Source organism: Saccopteryx leptura, chromosome 2, assembly GCF_036850995.1.
Source record: "Saccopteryx leptura isolate mSacLep1 chromosome 2, mSacLep1_pri_phased_curated, whole genome shotgun sequence".
In the NCBI taxonomy this organism is placed as follows: Eukaryota; Metazoa; Chordata; class Mammalia; order Chiroptera; family Emballonuridae; genus Saccopteryx; species Saccopteryx leptura.
In genome coordinates this window covers 373,368,968-373,391,117 of record NC_089504.1, presented here as the reverse complement: position 1 = coordinate 373,391,117, position 22,150 = coordinate 373,368,968, and the positions used below count along the sequence as shown (strand labels likewise).

At 41.1% G+C, this 22,150-nt stretch overlaps 1 protein-coding gene and 1 long non-coding RNA gene across 4 annotated transcripts in view; one reads left to right on the top strand and one right to left on the bottom strand.

Annotated features, from left to right (window-relative positions):
• Positions 1 to 882: 882 nt before the first annotated feature.
• On the bottom strand, positions 883 to 20,140 carry LOC136392731 (uncharacterized). 2 transcript variants are annotated; one of them, XR_010748975.1, is made up of 3 exons: positions 20,007 to 20,140; positions 15,067 to 15,157; positions 883 to 1,617 (listed from the first exon to the last, which is right to left on the bottom strand). It is a non-coding gene; the product is annotated as an uncharacterized lncRNA (long non-coding RNA). The 2 variants fall into 2 exon arrangements; XR_010748976.1 differs by lacking the exon at positions 20,007 to 20,140 and adding an exon at positions 19,649 to 19,706.
• ZBTB44 (zinc finger and BTB domain containing 44) overlaps positions 19,847 to 22,150 on the top strand; it is a 76,127-nt gene continuing 73,823 nt past the window's right edge. The window contains exon 1 of one of the 2 annotated variants that reach the window (XM_066365244.1): positions 19,847 to 20,348. The gene's annotated coding sequence lies outside the window, so the exon portion shown is untranslated. The remainder of the gene's footprint in view (positions 20,349 to 22,150) is intronic. The other variant, XM_066365246.1, reaches the window with a different exon arrangement.

The following is a 22,150-nucleotide window of genomic DNA, read 5'->3' as shown; positions in this document are numbered from 1 at the left end:
GAACTCATTTCATAAACTCATCAGTTCTCAACTGTCTCAGCTGTGGCTAAGAGTGGCTCTTTGTTCCTACTATTTTTTCTTATGATTTTACACACCTTCGTTTAGGTTCCACAAGTCCTCTGATGCCCCCTTGGTGAAAGTCCAATAAGGTAAACTTTTGTTGAAGAAGTCATCAGCAAAATGGCAGACTAGGAAGCTTTAAGCTTTCATTCCCCCCAGAAACATTTTTTCCATTTTTCAATTATAGTTGACATACAATATTATATTAGCTTCAGGTGTACAACATAGTGATTAGACATTTATATGCCTTACAACAGTGGTACTCAAACTTTTTGAAGTCAGGGCACATTTAAAATCCTACAAATGCCCTGGCCGGTTGGCTCAGCGGTAGAGCGTCGGCCTGGCGTGCGGGGGACCCGGGTTCGATTCCTGGCCAGGGCACATAGAAGAAGCACCCATTTGCTTCTCCACCCCCGCCTCCCTTCCTTCCTCTCTGTCTCTCTCTTCCCCTCCCGCAGCCAAGGCTCCATTGGAGCAAGGATGGCCTGGGCGCTGGGGATGGCTCCTTGGCCTCTGCCCCAGGCGCTAGAGTGGCTCTGGTCCTGGCAGAGCGATGCCCTGGAGGGGCAGAGCATCGCCCCCTGGTGGGCAGAGCGTCGCCCCTGGTGGGTGTGCCGGGTGGATCCCGGTCGGGCGCATGCGGGAGTCTGTCTGACTGTCTCTCCCCATTTCCAGCTTCAGAAAAATACAAAAAAAAAAAAAAATCCTACAAATAATTGTAGGTGCACTATATACAAATTTCTGAGAAATGTTATAATAATTAAGTCAAATATTAAAGAAAAAATATATAATGTCCAAGTGTGATTTTATGGTAATTAAATAAATAAATATGACAAAATTAAATTTATTCTTTCATTAAAAAACATTTTATGTTACATTTTTTGAGTTATGCTTTTTAGAATTCATTAAAAAGGGGTTAAAAATTTTTAAAAAAAGTTATCTTTTTATGTGTATAGATAAAATCTTAGTAAGATTTAGTAAATTCGGCAGGTCCCAGCATGAATGTGTTAAGTTTTTTCATTCTTGTGTTTATGAGAAACATGAGCCTGATGTGTCCTAGCAATTTCTTCAATGTTTGGGCATATATTTGAAAGGCAAACTCTCATTTCCTCGTCAATACATTAAAGAATTCCTCTCTTTTTACTCTTAATTGTGTTAAGGGTAGAAAATCCTAACTCACATAAATAGGATGTTGAAAATAGCAAAATGTTCAAAGCTTTTTTAGATATTGCCACATATTCTTCTTTTATAGAAATCCAAAAGGCTTCAAGAGATAATTCCTTATATTTAATCATCAATCCACGATCAGTAGATATAGCTGCCAGCTCTTCTTCTGTTAATGTTAAACCAAAATCACTTGAAGCTTCCATGAATGGGTTTCTAGTCCAATCGTATTGTTCAGTGTTAAGTGATGGAAAATGCTATAAATTAAATTCTGCCCATCAGCCTTCAAGTTCTATTTTATTTACACTTAACTTTTGCTCACTCCCAGAATCGGATTCTTCAATATCATTCTTCTTTTTGAGAAATCTATCCATTTTATTTGGGTGTATTTATCTAAAAATAATATAATGATGTGTTAATAATAAATATAATAATGATGTGTTAACAAAAGCGGTATTTCCATAATGAAATGGTATAATAGAGTAACTATATTTATTTTTATATCTGGGCACATACTGAGAACCAGCACAGCTAGTAATTCCAGGTCCCGAGTGTGAACGGTGCGGAATTAAGAAAATACAGGGTTGGGAGGGCCCTGTAATTGCTGCTGGCAAGAAGAAAGCGTGCCCAAAAACCACATCTTGCTTTATTTATAGCGCAAAGTGGGCCATTAGCAAATCAATGAGATCTTTGATCATGTTTTCAAGGCAACCCAAGAATTTTACCAAATGCAGAAAACCCCCACCATACATATCATCTTAACTTTACACCAAACAAAGGATAGAAGAAACATGGGGGGTAGTGTAAAAAATCCAGCACCACAGCTTAACAGCCTTTTGCAACCTAATCAGGCAAGTGAGGTGAGGGGTTGGGCAGACTGTCAGCTTACAGTCAATTCCCCACACCTCTGTCCCCCAAAAATCTAAACTACAAAAACCCTTGTTGGTTTTTTGGTCCCCAACAGGCACATATTTCTCTGAAATACCATAGTGCACACCTGGAAATCTTCTAGGGTGCACCAGTGTGCCCTGGCGCACACTTTGAGAACCACTGCCTTACAAAGTGATCATCCCAATAAGTCTAGTACCCAAATGATACCATACATAATTATTACACTATTAATGACTATATTTCCTATGCTGTTCTTTAGATCTCCATAATTATTATTATTATTATCAATTTGTACTTCTTAGTTGCTTTTGGTATTTTCACCCTCCTCCCCTCCACACTGACCTCCCATTTGGTTACTATGAATTTATTTTCTGTATCTACCCCTACAGAAACATTTTTTCAAAAGACAGAAACTGCCCTGGCTGGTTGGCTCACTGGTAAAGCGTCAACGTAGTGTGTGGAAGTCCCAGGTTTGATTCCCAGTCAGGACACACAGGAAAAGCCACCATCTGTCTCTCCACCCCACCTTTCTCTCTCTCTCTCTCTCTCTCTCTCTCTCTCTTTCTCTCTTTCTCTCCCACAGTCATGGCTCAATTGATTTGAGCACATTGGTCCAAAGCACTGAGGATGACTCTGTGAGCTTCTGCCTCAGGCACTAAAAATAGCTCAGTTGCCAGCGGCCCAGATAAGCAGAGCATCAGCCCCAGATAGGGACACACGTGGCAGTCTGTCTCTGTATTTACCCTTCTCTCACTTAAAAAAAAAAAAAGGCCGAAACTGTCTAAACCAACCTTACTGCAGCTCTGGAAAACAGTCAAAGGCTTTCAGCCGCCAAGCAAGTTTTGTGGCATTTTTACTCATCATTACTCTACCACTTTCTAGCATGTCAGTAATTTGGTCTTGAGGTGATAGCAGCATGGTTTTTAGTACCATACCTCAAACTAGAAAAAGCAAAGCAGATCTTTTTGAAATTATTGTGTACATTTGTTATAAATTGTCTGGTGGATACTTAAAGGACTGACACAGGGAACTTGTCTATGTTGTTTGTAACTCAGAACTCAAGTGGAAAAAGTGATGGGCAGTACTTATAAAGCTCGCAAGATGACAATAGATGCAGCATCCAGGGGTAAGAGATTATAGGTGGAGACATAAATTAGTCCATCTAAGGCCCAAAGGAAAAGCTGGGATGAGACAGGAAAATTGGGACATTCAAAAGAAGACAAATATATTTAAAAATTTAGGAAGCCACATGCACATCCAGGTAAGACGTATGCTCAGAAAAGCCCTGAGAAAATCAAGCTTTTGGCTTGGGCTCAGGACAATCCTAGCTAAGCACTAAAAGAATGCTCTAGGACACAGCTAATCAGCAAACACTAGAAACTTGCATGAGATTCAAGGAATTCTGTCAAAATATCATCTGACTGTGAGCTAACAGAACAGACAACAGTGATCACACATGACAAAAAGTAGTCTCTGCAAAAATAGTTAGGAAAACTCTGAAAACAGACTACTATAGCCTTTAACAATAAACAAACAAACAAAAACCAGAGCAAATGCTAGAAAAGGGGAGAATGTGTTTTCCAGAGTTACCATATAATAGTTAAATATCCAATTTTCATCAAAAAGAACTCATAGGGCATAGAAAGAAACAGGAAAATAGGGCTCATTCAAAAGAACAAAATAAATTCACAGAAACCATTCCTGAAGAAGTCCAGATAACAGACTTACTAGACCAAACTTAACTATGCTCAAAGAATTAAAAAATGAATAAAAAAACTAAATGAAATTAGAAAAATTATATATAAACAAAATGAGAATATTAACAAAGAAATAGAAAATATTATAAAAAGGAACTGGAAAAAATTCTGAAGCTGAAAATGACAATAATTGAAGTGAAAAATTCACTAGAAAGATTCAAGAGCAGATTTGAACAAGCGGAAGAAAGAGCTAGCAAACTTAAGAATAAGACAGTCAAAATTATGGAGTCTGGACTGCAGAAACAAACCAAAAAAATGAAGAAAAGTAAACAGAGCCTAAGGGACCAGTGGGACACTATGAAGCAGACCAGCATACACAAATGGGAGTCCCAGAAGGAGGAGAAAAGGCGGAAAAATTATTTGAGGAAATAATGGCAAAAAACATTCCAAATTTGATAAGATTCAACCCAAAACAGTACAAAATAACATAAACACTTTTAGCTTTGTAATTATTTTTTATAAGTTGGTGTCAAATCTTTTATCAGAGATTTTTCTTTATACAGCTTCAAGTTACTGTCTAGCATCTTTTCATATTAACCCAAAGCACTCTCTCTACTATTTCTTATAGAGCAGGTCTAGAAGTAATGAATTTTGTTGGCTTTTGTTTTCCTTGGACTGTCTTACTTTAAAAAAAAAATTGATTTGAGAAAGAGAGAGAAGAACATTGATCTGTTTTTGTACGTGTCCTGACTGGAGATCAAAATGACAACCTCTGTGTTTTGGGATGATGCTCTAACCAACCAAGCTAACCAGCAACGGCTAATTTCTCCCTTATTTTTGAAGGTAAGTTTTACAAGATGTGATTATTTTGGTTAACAGTTTTTATCTTTAAACATTTATATTTCATGCCACATCTTTCTGGCCTCCAAGGTTTCTGGTAAAATATTGGCTGACATACACACACACACACACACACACACACACACACATAAATTTTTTTTAGCAAGGGGGGACAGCCAGGCAGGCTGGAAGGGAGGGAGATGAGAAGCATCAATTCTTTGTTATGGCATCTTAGTTGTTCATTGATTGCTTTCTTATATGTGCCTTGAGCAAGGGGGCTCCAGTAGAGCGAGTGACCTCTGGCTCAATCCAGTGACCTTGGACTCAAGCTGGCAACCTTGGGCTTCAATCCAGGGACTTTTGGGCTTAAGCCAGCAACCATGGGGTCATGTCTATGATCCCACACTCAAACCAGTGACCCCACACTCAAGCCAGATGAGCCTATGTATAAGCTGACAACCTTGGGGTTTCAAACCTGTGTCCTCAGCATTCCAGGCCGATGCTCTATCCACTGCAACACCGCCTGGTTAGGCTTGGCTGATAATCTTATTGAGGATTCCTAATATGTGATGATTTGCTTTTCTCTTGCTGCTTTCAAGAATATCTCTTTGTCACCTGACCAGGTGGTAGAACAGTGGATAGAGTGTCAACCTGGGATGCTGAGGATCCAGGTTTGAAACTCCAAGGTTGTTGGCTTGAGTATGGGGTTGCTGGCTTGAGTATGGGATCATAGATATGACACCATGGTCACTGGCTTTTTCCCAAAGGTTGTTTGCTTGAAGCCCAAGATCACTGTTTGAGCTCAAGTCACTGGCTTGAGCAAAGAGTCAGTGGTTCAGCTGGAGCCCCCAGGTCAAGGCATGTATGAGAAGCAATCAATGAATAACTAAAATGTCACAATTACAAGTTGATATTTCTCATCTCTCTCCTTTCCTATCTGTCTCTCTCCCTAACTTAAAAAAAAAAAAAAAGATGATGATCTCTTTGTCTTTGGACAGTCTTCCTTGGAATTCTTTGGGCTTTGGGGATTCATGATTTATGCATTTCAAGAAATTTGAGACGTTTTGCCATTTCACCCTAGTTCCTATGGCTAGAACTTCCAATACTATTTTGCATAGAATTGATAAAAGTGAGTGTTCTTGTCTTATTCTTGGTCTTATAGAAAAAGCTTTCAGTCCTTTCACAATTGAGTATAATGTTAGCTATGCATTTTTCATCTATTACCTTTATTATGTTGAAGATGTTTCTTTGTATTCCTACTTTATTATTTTTACCATGAGAGAATGTTGAGTTTTGTCAATTCTTTTTGTATCAGTAATGCTTTAACCCTTCATTCTATTAATTCCACTAATAATAAATATTCAAACTGGGGGGAAAAGAAGTAAAATTATCTGTATTCACACACGACATGCTCTTGTATGTAGAAACCCTAAAGATTCCACACAAAAACTGTGAACAAAAAAATTTAAAAACCTTGCAAGATACAAAATCAATACTGAAAAATCATGTATTTCTATACAATAGCAACAAACAATGTGAAAAGAAAATTCCATTTACTTTGCATCAAAATAATAAAATACTTGGGAATGAACTTAACCAAGAAAAAGAAAAAAAATGTGCACTTACAACTATAAAATGTTGCTGCATGAAATTAAAGACAGAAATAGGCTCTTCCTCTCAGGAGCATGCCCATGTCTTTCCCTTTTTCTCCCCCTCCCCACCCCAGATGTGTTACCTTTGTCTCTTCCTCTCTTAAACTCCAAGGGCCCATTTTTTGCTTCTGTAACTTGTTTTCTGTGTTTACACAACCCTGCTGACTTACTTCAACTACCTTTGAAATAAATTATAATAGAAATAAGTAAAACTTTCTCTTACTATTTGAAAAAAAAATGCAAAGGTAGCCCATATTTATGGATTGGAGGAGTTAATATTGTTAAGACATATTATCCAAAGCAATCTACAGATTCACTGCTATTATTTTTTTGTGTGTTTCTTTGTTTTGTTTTAGCAAGAGAGACAGGGACAAAGAGAAAGACAGAGAGAGAGACAAGGGACAGACAGGCATGTAGGGAGAGATATGAGAAGCATCAACTCTTCATTGCAGCACCTTAGTTGTTCAGTGACTGCTTTCTTATATATGCTTTGACTGCGGGACTCCAGCAGAACAAGTGACTCCTTGCTCAAGCCAGTGACCTTGGGCTCAAGCTGGTGAGCCTGCGCTCAAGCCAGCAACTTCAGGGACTCAAACCTGGGTCCTTTGCATCCCAATCTGACACTCTATCCACTGTGCCACCTCAAGGTCAAGCTTATTGCTATTCTTATCAAAATCTCAATGACATATTTTCAGAAATAAGAAAAAATCCATTCTAAAATATATAAGGAATCTCAAGGGACCCCAAATAATCAAAATAATCTTGAAAAAAGAAAAGCAAATTTGGAGGGCTATCACTTCTTGATTTCAAAGCTTAATACAAAGCCACAATAATCAAAACAGTATGGTACTGGCATAAAGATGAACATATAAATATATCAAATAGAGTAGAGATTCCAGAAATAAACTGTCATATATGCAATCAAATTATTTTCTTTTTTTCCTTTTCATTGAATTTATTGGTGTGACATTAGTTAACAAAATTATACAGGTTTCAGGTGCACAATTCCACAACACATCATCTGTTCACAGGACAGTCTTTAAACAAATGGTGTTGTGAAAACCAGATATCCACATTCAATTATATGAAGCTGGACCCTTATCTTACATCCTATTAAAAATTAATTCAAATTGGATAAAAAATCTAGACATTAAAGCTGAAACTATAAAACTCATAGAAGAAAACATAGAAAAAGTTTCATGGCATTGACAAAGATTTCTTGGATATAACACCAAAAACACAAACAATAAATGAAAAATAGATAAATTGGGCATCATTAAAATTAAAAACTTTTGTGAATCAAAGGGCAGCCCACAAAAAGGAAGAAAATGTATAGAATATATGTAGAATATATAAAGAATTCCTGTAAGTCATGAATGAAAAAATAACCCAATTTTAAAGTAGGTAAAAGATTTGAAAAGGCATTTCTCCAAAGATACACAATTAACCAAAAAGCACAAAGGATGCTCAGCATCTCTAGCCATTTGGGAAATTAAAATTAAAACCATAAGGAAATACCACTTTATACTCAAAAGGAAGAGTACTATTTTAAAAAAAGGAAATGCTCGATCTGTGGTGGCACAGTGGATAAAGCATTGACTTGGAGGTTGATGGTTCAAACCCTGGGCTTGCCTGGTCAAGGCACATATGAAAAGCAACTAATATGAGTTTGATGTTTCCCACTTTTCTCCTCCTTCTCTCTCTCCCTCTCTCTTCTCTCTCTAAAATCAATAAATAAAATTTTTAAGAAAAAGAAAAGCCTGACCAGGCAGTGGCACAGTGGATGGATACACATTGGCCTGGGATGCTGAGGACCCAGGTTTGAAACCCTGAGGTCACCAGCTTGAGCATGGGATCATGGACATACCTCCATGGTTGCTCTCTTGAGTCCAAGGTCGCTGGCTTAAAGCCCAAGGTCACTGGCTTGAGAAAGGGGTCACTGGCTCACCTGGAGCTCCCCAGTCAAGACACATATGAGAAAGCAATCAATGAACAACTCAAGTGCCACAACTATGAGTTGATACTTCTCATCTCTTTCCCTTCCTGTCTATCTGTCTTTCTGTCTCTCTCCCTCTCTCCCTCCTTCTCTCCCTCTCTCTCACTAAAAAAAATAATAATAATAAAGAAAAGTGTTGGTAAGGACATAGAGAAATTGGAAGCCTTGTTCATTACTGGTGGGAATGTAAAATGGTAAAATCACTGTGGAAAACAGTGTGGTGGATCCCCAAAAAGGTAAACATTAGAATAACAATGTGGTTCAGCTATTCTACTTCTAGGTATGTATATAAAAAAAATTGAAAGCAGGAACTCAAACAAATACTTGCAGACCAATATTTAGTATTATTCACAATAACAAAAGGTGGAGATAAATCAAATGTCCATCAACAGATGAGTGGATAAACAAAATGTAGTGTGTGTATATATATATAATATTTTTTAGCTTCAAAAATAAATGAAATTCTGGTACACACTACAACATGTATGAACCTTGAAAACATTACGCTAAGGGTGCGCTCTCCCTCCCGGGAGCACGCCCATGCCTTTCTTTCTGACAGGTGTGCATCTCCTAAACTCCAAGGGTCCCCACGAGACTTACAACAAGGGGAGCAGAGGACTGAAGCAGCTCATCCCAGGCTAATGCCCTGATCCTCTCTTTGATGCCCCCTTTTCTTTGAATTTTCAGTGAGCCAATAGCAGCCCCACCTAGCTCATTTCTTTCCAATAACATTTCTTCAGACCAAAGCAGCCCCACCTAGGCTCTCTCCTGCTGCTTCTCCTACCCTAAGCTCTCCTTGTTTCACTTTTCCCAACTTTAATAAGCATACTCAAAATAAAAAATAAAATAAACATTATGTTAAGTGAAATAAGCCAGTCACATAAAGAAAAATATTGCATGATTCTTTTTTTTTTTTTTTTTTTTTTTGCATTTTTCTGAAGCTGGAAACAGGGAGAGACAGTCAGACAGACTCCCGCATGCGCCCGACCGGGATCCACCCGGCACGCCCACTAGGGGCGATGCTCTGTCCACCAGGGGGCGATGCTCTGCCCATCCTGGGCGTCGCCATGTTGCGACCCTCCTGGGCGTCGCCATGTTGCGACCAGAGCCACTCCAGCGCCTGGGGCAGAGGCCACAGAGCCATCCCCAGCGCCCGGGCCATCTTTGCTCCAATGGAGCCTTGGCTGCAGGAGGGGAAGAGAGAGACAGAGAGGAAGGCGCGGCGGAGGGGTGGAGAAGCAAATGGGTGCTTCTCCTATGTGCCCTGGCCGGGAATCGAACCCGGGTCCTCCGCACGCTAGGCCGACGCTCTACCGCTGAGCCAACCGGCCAGGGCTGCATGATTCTTATTTGAGTTAGCAACAATAGGCAAATTCATAGAAATAGCAAGTAGAATAGAGTTTACCAAGGGCTGTGGGGAGGCTGGAATGAGGAGTTAATGATTAATGGATACTGAGTTTCATTTGGGATATTGAAAAGGTTCTGGAAAGAATTAATGGTAATGGTGCACAACAATTTGAATGTACTTAGTGTCACTACGTTGTACACTTGGAAGTGGTTAAAATGGTCCGGACTGGGTAGCTAGGTTGGATTAGAGCATCATCCTGATCCACCAAGTTTGTGGGTTCAATCCTCGATAAGGGCACATATAAGAATCAACTCATGAATGCACAAATAAGTGGAACAATAAATCAATGTTTCTCTCCTTTCCTCTCTCTCTCTCTCTCTCTCAAATCAATCAGTACAAAATTTTTAAAGGCTTAATATGCTCAATTTTGTGTTATGTATATTTTACAATAAAAAATTTAACTGTATTGAATATAAAATATGTTTTAATACCCTCTTAAACCAGTCATTAAGTGTCATTTAATTTTTTCCCTTTATTCAACCAAAATTTACTGAGTGCTAACCAAATGTCAGCTCTCTGTTAGATCCTCAGCTTTCAAAGTTACACAAAATAGGCTCTGTCATAAAAGACTTAGAACCTGCTTGGAAAAGGTGGAAATAAAATTAACAGACAACCATGTGATAAGTGTCATGATATTGGTAAGTATAAAAAATTAAGGAAGCACATAGGTAGGCGCATTTAGCTTACACTTCAACTATCTGAAACCACTTTCCAAAGGCTGTTAGTGATGAACATCTGGAGTTAGCTAAAGGAAGTGGGAAAGGGCTTCCCAGGCAAGAGTAGCATTATGAAAAAAGACACAGACAGTGAAGAGAATATGAGCAGACTGGAAAAATATGATAAATGGTGGGGCAGGGTGGATGGAGGAGAGTGAATACTTGGAGAGCTGGATGAGGTTCTGAAAATGGATATTTTATGTAATATGGGAGTTTGTACTTTATTCTATAAATAGCCATTATATAAGATTTCAGCACAGGAATGATGTGATCAGCTGCCTTTATAGCGGACCTCCCTGGCTACACTATGGGGAGTAGACAGATTAAGGGCTTGATTCTCCAATCATACAAGTGAGAAGGATGCAGAACCTGAATGAAGGCATTGGTAATGGCCATGGAAACTAGTAGACAGAATGTTCATGATCATGACTCAGAAGACTAATTATTGATTGGACGTGGGTCTCAGGAAGACTCTTGGGTTTCTCACTTGGGAAATTTGGTGAATGGTAGTACAATTCACCAAAATGAGAAACTCGGATGAAAAAATAAGTCTGAGATAAAAGGGATCAATTCCGTTCGGAAAGGTTGCATTTGGGGTGATTGCAGAGCAGAACCAGATGACAATTTAGGAGCACAGTTTAGTGAAAATGTTTGATGTACAGATATAGATTGGAGAGCCAGCTGAATTTAATGGAGAATTTGCCTTAAGTAAAGGGAATTGGTGTCTAAATGTTCAATCTCATAATAGAAGTATATTCATTCTAGCACAGGGTAATTTAAGGAATGGAGCAGCTCCTCCATATGACATCAAAATCAAACCATATGGGCAGTTTCCCACTCAACCTAGCAGATAACAAGGCTTATGAGAAGAAACTGGTTATGGATAAACCTAGGAGCTTTTTAAACTGGTTTCTATTTTGAAGCAAGGAAGAACTTCTAATATGTATGTTGCCTGTGGTGAATCAAAATCCTAAATCATTTTTTATATTTGAGTTCAACTTTGGAAATCTTGTCAACAATCAAAAAGAGCAGCTAACAAATAAAAACAAGATAAAATAAAAATAGAGCAAGTGTTAGTGTATACTATTCTATTTTTGTAATAGGTATTCATCAATTTTTCCCATATCTTTTCTTTTTTTCTTCCACTACTGACAGAAATCTATCTTTTAGCAGGTGCATTCTATCTGCAGAATTTCTAAGGAACTGGATCACATCATATATGGAAAAAGAGGACTGGTCTGAATTGAAAAAAAAACAAAACAAAAAACCCTGAGCCTGAATAGGTGGTGTCGCAGTGGATAGACTATCAGCCTGGAATGCTGAGGACTTGGGTTCAAAACTCCAAGGTCGTTGGCTTGAGCACGTGGGCTCATCCGGCCTGAGATCAGGCTCACCACTTTGAGTGCAGGGTCGCTGGCTTGAGCATGGGATCATAGACATGACGCCATGGACACTGGCTTGAGTCCAAAGGTCGCTGGTTTGAAACTCAAAGTCGCTGTCTTGAGCAAAGGGTCACTGGCTCAACTGTAGCCCCCTGTCAAGGCCCATAAGAGAAAGCAGTCAGTGAACAACTAAGGTGCCGCAACAAAGAATTGATGTTTCTCATCTCTCTCCCTTCTTGTCTGTCTGTCTCTGTCTGTCCTTCTCTTTGCCTCTCTCTCTGTCTCTGTCTCTCTCACTCAAAAAAAAAAAAAAAAAAAGCCAGACAAAAAACCTAGTTTCATTTTTCTTTTTCTTTTATTTATTTATTTATTTATTTATTGACAGAGACAAAGAGAGGCAGACAGGGACAGACAGACAGGAAGGGAGAAAAGATGAGAAGCATCAATTCCTTGTTGGGGCACTTTAGTTGTTCATTGACTGCTTTCTCTTATGTGTCTTGACCAGGGGCTACAGCAGAGTGAGTGACCCCTTGTAGAAGCCAATGACCTTGGGCTTCAAGCCAACAACCACAGGGTCACATTTATGATCCCACACTCAAGCCAGCTACCCCGCGCTCAAGCCAGTGCTCAAGCCAGTGCTCAAGCCCGTGCTCAAACCGGTGCTCAAGCCGGCGACCTCAGGGTTTCAAACCCAGGTCTGCTGCGTCTCAATCTGACACTCTATCCACTGCACCACTGCCTGGTCAGGCAAAAATAAACTTAGTTTCTTAAACGGAAGTTTAAAAGTACAGGGAAAACAACAAAGAAAAAATAAGACAGAGAACAAAAGATATATCAACCAAACACAATATAACTCCTTACTGAAACAAATTATAAGAAAGAAAGAAAGAAAGAAAGAAAGAAAGAAAGAAAGAAAGAAAGAAAGCAAGAAAGAAAGAAAGAAAGAAAGAAAGAAAGAAAGAAAGAAAGAAAGAAAGAAAGAAAGAAAGAAAGAAAGAAAGAGGGAGGGAGGGAGGGAGGGAGGGAGAGAGAGAGAGAAAGGAAAGAAAGAAAGAAAGAAAGAAAGAAAGAAAGAAAGAAAGAAAGAAAGAAAGAAAGAAAGAAAGAAAGAAAGAAAGAAAGAAAAATTGTAACATTAATAGGTCTGTTGGAAGGGTGAATACTAACTGAAAGTTTTGTATTTATATTAAGAAATCATTGCTATTTTTAAATTATGTGTGCTGGCGTGCCAACCCATGCTAAGGACCCCTGACCCAATTTAGCTCAACGCTTAAGAGGAACTAGTTTATAGCTACAGCTGCAAGTAGAAAATTTTTACAAGCCTCAGCAGTTAGGCTCAGATCTAATCTTGCTAACAGAGGCAGGATGCGTTCTTTGTGCTTCAGCCTTGCAGATATTACAGAAAGGCGATTTATTACCTTTAGAACAATGTGTACTTTTGCAAGATATTGTACTAACGTGCTAAAACAACTGTAACCTTGTGGGTTTTACCCTTAAATACCTCTCTCCTCCTGAGCTAGGGACTGTTTGTAGCTTCCCACAGTGGACAGTCGCCAGCCGGCTAATAAAGGCTCTTCAAATTCTTAACCAATTTGTCAATTTGGGCTCTGGTTCTGTTTCCTCACAAGTTGCGCCGCAACATTATGATAATAGTATTATGGCGTGTTTTTATACATTTATCATTTTTTAGAGAGATAGGCTATAAATAATATATATCTGGAATTTGCTTCAGAATAATATGGGAAGGAGAAAATGGATGGGGATATGGATGAGGCAGCATTGGCCATTGGTTGGATATGGGCACTTAGATGATGGGTACCTGCTTCCATTTTTTTCAAACTCGTCTATTTTTTATGTTTGAAATTCTCCATAGGAAAAAAATGCTTTTTTAAAAGAAATTTGGAAAGTAAAATTGACTTATTAAAATTAACTTAAAATTTATTATAAGTTAATAAATTAAGTGCCTGGCAAGGATGAGTATGAGGGAAGTGTCAGGGATGACACAGGTTTTTGATTTTTGTGTCTGGATCTAAAGTGGTACCATTCTATGATTTAAAAAACAATGAGCAAGAACCATGTTTACAGAAGGAGGCCATCAATTTGGTCTTGCCCAGTCTGAGGTATCTTTGAGATACTCAAGCAGGCAGTTAGATGGGTAGATCTGGAGCTGGGTAGAAACATCTGGGCTACTAGTATCCATGTAAGAATCATAGCTTGCAGAGTTTGTATAAGTGAATGGGATTGCCTGGACATTGGTTCTCAAACTTGAGCATGGATCCAAATCATCTGGGGAGTTCACTCAAATCCAAATCAACAGACCCCAAGCCTGGAGTTTCTGATTCAGTAGGTCTGGGTATGATTTAAGAATTTGGATTTCTAACTATTTGACAAGTGATAGATACTGAAGCTGTAGGTCTAGGAACCACATTTTGAGAACCACTGGTCTAGGAAGGTAGTATAAACACTAGTTCTCAGTCTTGGTAGCACACTGAGAAGAATGTCAGGGAAGATGAGGAAGGGAGAACTTCACGTTGCAGGGAGTACTCAGTGAGACCAAATGCTGCTCAGAAGTCCAGTAGAATGAGGGTGAAAAACATCCTTTGGTTTGGCAACATAGAAATAATTGGTAACTTTAAGGAGATACACTTTGGTAGAGTGAAGGGAAAATCAATTTAGAGAAGCTGGGAAGTAAAGAAGGTGCGAAAGTAAAGAACCAAAATAGTTTTGAGAAGTTTGGCTGTGACTCCTGTGAAAGGGAAGAAAAATAGTGTTGTGGCTGATGGGGAGGTGGGGCTGAGAGCAAACACTGTCAAACAAGGTTTAGTCACTGAGATCAAACCGCTGCCCTCTTCCTTTCATTAAATAAAAAAGCCCAACAATTCCCTTTCTGAACATGAGTTGTATTTCAATAGTTGCATCTTTAAAATCTAGAGTTTTCAAAAATCTAAAGTAGGAATTTTAAGCTTGGATATTCTAGCATCTTGCACAGGAATGGGTAAGTTTATTGAAGCACAAGCTTCTTCCCTAAAGTCACACGTATTGGGAACCTGTCATTCTACTAACTGATAAAATTGGCATTCACCTTCACTTATTCCATCACTGACTCATTCATCCATTAAACATTCATCAAATACCTATTGTGTGCTAGACGTTGTACTAGGCTCTGGGATTACAGTGGTGAATGACAAAAGAGTCATTAGAATTAACAGTGGGAATTAGACCAGGGTTAGAAATCTGCAGAAAGCTTTCAGAATACATACCATGGGATTTAACATAATCTGGGGAGTCAGGGGAAGGTGGTCAAGAAGAGATGTGAATTCCATTTATATGAAATATCCAGAATTGGCAAATCTGTACAGACAGAAAAAGTAGATAAATTAGGAGCTGCCTAGGGCTGAGGAGTTGGGGGGTGGGACTGCTGACGGATATGAGTTTCTTTTTGGAGTGATGCAAATATTCAATATTTTATTGTGGTGATGGTTGCACAATTCTATAAATATACTAAAATCCATAGAATTATATAGTTTAAATGGGTGAATTCTATGGTATGTGAATTATATATCAATAAAGATCATATATGTGTATGTATGTATGTATGTATATGTATAAGTGATCTGAAGACTGAGAGGAATTAAGGAATGAACTATTTCTTCACAGAAGGAATAATGTATTTATTAGAGGAGAGAAAGCAACATTTTATTTTATTTTATTTTTAAGATTTTTATTTATTCATTTTAGAGAGAGGAGAGAGAGAGAGAGAGGAGTGGGAGGCATCAACTTGTAGTTGCTTCCCATATGTTCCTTGACCAAGCAAAACCAGGGTTTTAAACCACCCAGACTTTCCAGGTTGATGCTTTATCCACTGTGCCATCATAGGTCAGGCGAGAAAGCAGTATTTTAGATGTGGGAAAAAAAAATTCTGTGACTGGTATGTTGTTTGAAAGAGTATGAGAGATAGTTGAAGATATGGAAAGGGCCCATATTGTGTAGTGTTGAAAAAGCCATGCTAAAAGTTTGGGACTTTATCCTAAGAACAGTAGGAAGGCATTGTGTTATGATACTATAGCCATGCATTATAACTCTGTCCACCATGTAGAGAGGCAAAGAAGGGAGAATATATTTGGGAAACCAGAAAAGTGGTATTTCAATTTGAAAGCCAGAAACCATGGGCCAAACCAAAAATACAAGGCTGGTGTGCTCACAAAGGAAAATTTATTATAAAAACACCTGGGTGCAAGTGGGCTGAGACTAGCAAAGGGTGTCAGCCCTGAAGGAGAGATAGGGCAGGGTTTATATGGATTAGTCAAGGGGCTTTGGGCAAAAGCGGATGACATTGCTGCATCTGCAGGTGCAAGATAGCTTCCTCTGTTGGTGGTTGAGAGAGGCACCACAGTTCCACAAAATTGTTTGCACCCTGACTCAACCATCCCTTATCAGCATCTGACTGCAAGGGAGGTCTGAGCTGAGTTACTGAGTAAGCAAGGCCTTCTTCCTCCTTCAGGCTTGCATTGGTCTTAAGATGGTGGCTGAGTAGTCATTTTATTTATCACAATTCTCTAGGCACAAACCACTTAAGTCTTAGATTAGGATACTGGCAATAGGAATGGATGGCTTCAGCAGGACTTGATGTATTGGAATTGAGATGTAGTAGCGTGAAGTAGTGAAGCTGACTTGCTTACCTGGGTGGATGATAATATGGGATACTAGAAGAGGTGTAAGTTTCACGGTGGGGAAGCAAAATTAAATTTTTTTTTTTCTAAAATTGGAAATGGGGAGGCAGTCAGACAAACTCCCACATGCGCCCGACTGGGATCCACCCGGCATGCCCACCAGGGGGCGGTGCTCTGCCCATCTGGGGCGTCGCTCTGTTGCAACCAGGGCCCTTCTAGTGCCTGAGGCAGAGGCCATGGAGCCATCCTCAGCGCCAGGGCCAACTTTGCTCCACTGGAGCCTTGGCTGCAATAGGGGAAGAGAGAGACAGAGAGGAAGGAGGGGGGGTGGAGAAGCAGATGGGCGCTTCTCCTGTGTGCCCTGGCCAGGAATCGAACCCGGGACTCCTGCACACCAGGCCGACACTCTACCACTGAGCCAACCGGCCAGGGCCAAGATTAAATTTTTAAAAAAATATTAGTTGGGACAATCTAATGAAGGAGCAGGGATTATTTGTGCAGTAGTGAGCTCTCCTCCACTGGAATCATTCAAGTCAAACTAGATATCTTCCTGTTGCATAGAAAACATTCTTGCCCTAAAAGATGTTGTGGACTAAATAACAAGGTTCCCATTCAGCTCTAATAGTCTACCACAAGAAAGTGCCTTTTTAAATTATTTTATTTTTTGCCAGCATTTCTTCTTCTAAACAGCTCATGACTGAAATAAAACTTATTTTCCTGGACTCTAAATTCCTTAGAATCATCCACACCAGGTTACTAATTAAAGGTTCCCAATACTGTACATGTTTGTTTGTTTCACCTGTGTGCAAGATTTGGTTTCATAACATCCTCCCAGCAGTATTATCTAATCTAGTGTCAGAGAAAGGCAAGTCTCTACTAGCCCAGGAAAAAGAAAGATGGTAGGCTGCAGAAGCCATGGAGTCTGACCCTGCCCAAAGTCAAAACAGAAAAGAGGGCTCCTACATACTTAATCCTCACATCAGCTCCAAGAATCTAGCACTGTATCCTAAGGACCCAACAGCCATTTCTTGTTTAATTGATTCACCAACCTAGGGTGGGGGCTGGGGGCAGAAAAGAGGATGATAAAATTTGAAAATGTACCATGACAAATAGAAAAGCACAAAAGGTGAGGAAGGGAGAGACAACAAGAGAACAATCTAAAGAAGGGTATTTTTTGGGTCAGCACTGTTAGTTTTGCCGTGAAAGGAGAGGCCACCTCAGTCCCTTGAGAAAGACTAAGTAAAGACTTGTCTTTATTGACTGTCCTATTAAATGCCCTAGGAGAGGTAGATAGAATTTGCTTGACTACTGTTAAAGAGAAAAGGACAGGTCCAAAATGGAGTCACTTAGGCTAAAGCCCATGACCCCAAACCCAGTTTCATACCTGACCTAATTGCAGTTTCAACCTTTTCCAGGAATGCAATCTTGTGTCAGTCTGTAATTCTCTGTTAGTACCAATGAGGTAATCTGTCACCTGGACTCATTCCATCCCCCAAAGGAAGTTGAGGCAATCTGCCTGATAAAACCTCCTGCCTTCACCTAAGGAAAAGTGGTAACCTTGCCTGAGACAATCCTTTCTTTTCCTTTGTTAATAACTTTCTCACTCTACCCAGTTTCTGCCTATCAAAGCCTTCCACACTGTATGAAAAGCTTACTAGATGGGATGCTCTAAAAAGCAAGTTAGATCTTCAGGTTTACTATATTGACATTTTGTTCATTAACACTTTGTTCCCACACTGATTCTTCTTGTAGTTGCACTTGAACACATACACACCCTACCAAGGCTTCAAGCTCCTGCCCCTTCTTAGCCCTGCTTTCTTAGGGTAAACATTCCTACTTGTTTTCTTCCCCTTCTTCAAATCTCAGCACAAAGCTTTCTGGGCCTAATTCACATCTTTATGGTTTTCCCTCATCTCTAAAATGGGAATAAAACTGATGGTGGGAAAATTAGTCAAACTTATGTATTACAGCCACTCTGAGAATGAAATATTATATACACTTGAAAAGTATTACATATACTTGTTGGAAACGGCAAAGGACTATAAAATTAGACGTTTTTTATTACCTTTATTTTTAAAGTGATTTCAATTGTTAGAATTAGGGTGCTAGGATGTTTGGCTGCTTGTGTCTCAGGGAAGGGATTAATGTAAAATGTCACCAAGAAAAATCCACTCCAAGAAGAAGTCAGCTCACCTTGCACAAAGCACTTTGAAGTCTTTCTGTTAAAAGCGGGAGGTGTGGGAAAATAAAGTACGCAAATGCAGAGCGCCTGAGGCCTCTGGGCCTCCAGGCCACAACCCCAATTCACCTCCAAGCACCCAGCAGGTGGGCTGGCGTCACCTGGGAGAGTTGACTTGAAGGCCCCCCTTTCCCACCAGGTCTTGGTCCCAAACGCATGCCTACCAGGCCCGGGGACGCTAACACTTAGGGTCCCGGGAGTTTTAACACTTCACACGATTTTGCAGTTTACCAAGAACTCTGAAACCTCCCAGGCAGTATTTGCCACTTGATGGCCCGCACACTTTCTCCGTGGAAATCCCAGGGAAGTGACGGTGTAATAAAGTGAGTTTTAGGATCGTGGAAAGAATAGGCGTAGTTTTTGCTCCAGCTCTAAGTGCACTGTGTTGGGGGCAGAGACAGACTTAAACTCACTTTCTCCAGACATTTCAGAGCCGCATCTCTCGCCAGGACGCCCAGAGAAATGCTACAGCGACCTCGGGGCACTGAGAGGATGTCGTGGAGTGGCAAAGGCGGTACGGAATTGGGGATACCGGGCCAGGGGCCGGCCGTCTACAAAGGAAGCGGAACCGTCACCTGGCTGAGGCCACCTCTTGGCAGGCCACAGTTTCCAAGTGTGAAGTATGGGCGGATTACCAGCTAACCGTCCTCACCGAAAAGGTCTAGGGTGTTCCGGTTTCAGCCCCGCTACAGAAACCACTCGAGCAAACGGAGTTTCTTTCGTTTTTAGTTCAAAGAGGGAAAAATTGCAAGAAGCGTGAACCATGCCCAGATGCATCTGTCAACGCGAACGGGAAGCAGGCTGAGGGAACAGCCAAAGGAAAGACAAATTGGGCCGAGCTTATGAAGTAAATAACGTAAATCTGAACGTGTACACACACGAAAAGGTACAATGTCGAAACCGAAAAGCGTGTAAGCAGACCGAGTCGCTCACAGTTGAAGTAGGGGCGACTGCGAGCCGCTCAATCTGCGCTTGCGCCGAACTGTTCCCCACCCCCCCGCACCACCACCACCACCACTACCACCGCCACGCCCCCGAACTCGCTTCGCCCCGCCCACTTCCCCTCCCCTTTTCCAGCCCAGCCGCCCGCGCAGAGCATTGTGGGACACAAACAAAGTGCCCCCAAACAGGCTGGAGTGAGCGGAGCGGCAACGGCGGCGGCGCCGTCCCGCACGCGCGCGGCGGCGGCTCCCTCCCAACCTCCCCCTCCCCTCCCCTCACTCCCTTTCCCCTTACCCCCCCAAGCCGGGAAAACGCGAGCCGTCGCCGCGCTCCCTAAACCGCTGCCTGCCTTCGGCCAACCGCCCTCCAACGGCCGTCCCCTCGCTCCTCCCCTTCGGCTCCTCCGAGCGCCACGGGTGCTTTCCTCGCGCGGCTTCGCACACTCCCACCTCGCTGGCACGTTGCTGCTGTGTGCCGCCATGCCCCAGCCACGGGCCGTTCACGGGCCTAGGCGCGGCGGCCCGAGATAGGGTCCCCTCAGTCTCCCGGGGGAGGAGAGAGGCAGCGAGCCGCGCGCTCCGCCCCCTCCCCCCGGGCTGTCGCCTCCGCCGCCGCCGCCACCTCGCCGCCACAGCCTGGCGGGGAGGAGGAGGAACACCAGGCCTCCGGTCCCCCGCGCCGCCGCCCGCAGGTAATGGGGAGGGGAGGGGAAGGGAGGGGAGGGCGAACGGGCCGGACGGCCCGAGCTGGGTAGCGGCCAGCGCTGCCTGCCGCCTGTGCCCTCGGGGAGCTCCTGCCCGGTGGCTGACACCGCGCGTCCCCCAGCGGGGCGCCGGACGAAATGGAAAGCCTGGGGCGGTCCCCCGTCTTCTCCGGGCGACACCCCACGGGGTCCCCTAAATGGCATTTAATCCTTCGAGGAGACTGGCCTTGGGCCCCGCAGATGAGGAGGAATTACCCCGATCTTGCAGGGTGTACACGTCGTTTGCACGCCCATTTGCTCACAGCACCCTAACCCAGCGAAGGCTGAGGTGCTAGCTCCTCTCACCTGGGCGAACCGGGGAGCCCGAGACCTGACTGCCTCTTCCCTGGTACTGGAAAGAAAAGGAATGGCACTTCCTAAAAAAAGAAAAAAATACAGTCGCCTCTTTTTCTTCTTTACCTGAGCATCCCTCAGAATCTAGTCATTTTCTGCTGGCCTAACCAGAAAAAGGGGTTACTTACCTGAAGTGAAATAAGTACGTTACATCTTGTGAGTTACGTGAATCGCAACCAGAATTCAGAATAAAGCCCAATAATTGCGTACTTTATTAGAACTTACTTCAAAAATGGTGGCAAAAATTTAAAAAAAAAATTCAGCATACAGGTAGGTAAGTACTGTATGTCGATCTGTTGTGGTCAGGGAAAAATTCCCTAACTTCTACTTATTTTCTTACTCTTTTACTCGACTATAGGCTATTACCAAAAGCAAACTTAACAATTTAGTGGCATATGGTTTAGATAGGTAGGGATTTTAGCTGTTTGGGGTTTCAGTTGGAATTACTGGATTTTAAAAAGTATATATCTTCATTTCCCCAATTACTTCACGTTGACTGCCAATAGATATGTAATTTTACCTAATGTAGTCTCTTACCATGGAATGTGAAAATGATGTTTTCCTATAGTCTTGTATTTTAGGATGAGATTGCATTCATTAATTGTGAAAAACAGATTTACTTATTTTTTGCGACGTTGCTAGGCATTTTACATATGTGATCTTACTTAACTCAGAACGACCTAATGATTTAGATATTATTGCTTGAGTTTTATAGATGAGAGGAAAACTTAACTGATATTAAGTAACTTGCCTTAGGCCATACAACTAGTTAAGTAATAGAGGTGAGATTTGTGCCCAGATATTATTCCCGTGTAGGTGTATTTTCTACTAGACTTCTCAGAACAGGTACACTTTTATTTTAACTTTATTATCAAGAATTTCAGTCTTATGGAAGTTGAGAAAAAAAAATACAACGAATACTCCACTACCTAAATTTAGTGATTAATATTTTGCCATATTGTTCCCCTTCTCTTTTTCCTTCCTGTATCAATTGAGAGCAAATTGTAAACATCAAGACATTCAAGTATTTCAGCATGCATTTGCTAAAAACAAGTACATTCTCCTACTAACCCTGGTTATCAACCTGTGTAAATTTCCTTAATATTCCAAAGCCTCTTTTTAGTAGCTGTATTTAGTCAAGATTCATACATTACATTAGGCGATTATGCATAATTTTTTTAAAGGAATAATATCTATCTCCTTTTTTTCTGATAGTTAACCAAACTGTCATACACATAGAATGCTCTTATATTATGGACTTGTCTGTTTCCTCATAGTATCATTTAACTTATTCCTCTATCCCCCTGAATTTTCTGTTAGTGAAAGTTAGCCCCAAAGAAAATCTTGATTAGCCCTGCCGGGTTAGCTCAGGCAGTTCGAGTGTCCCAAAAGACAAG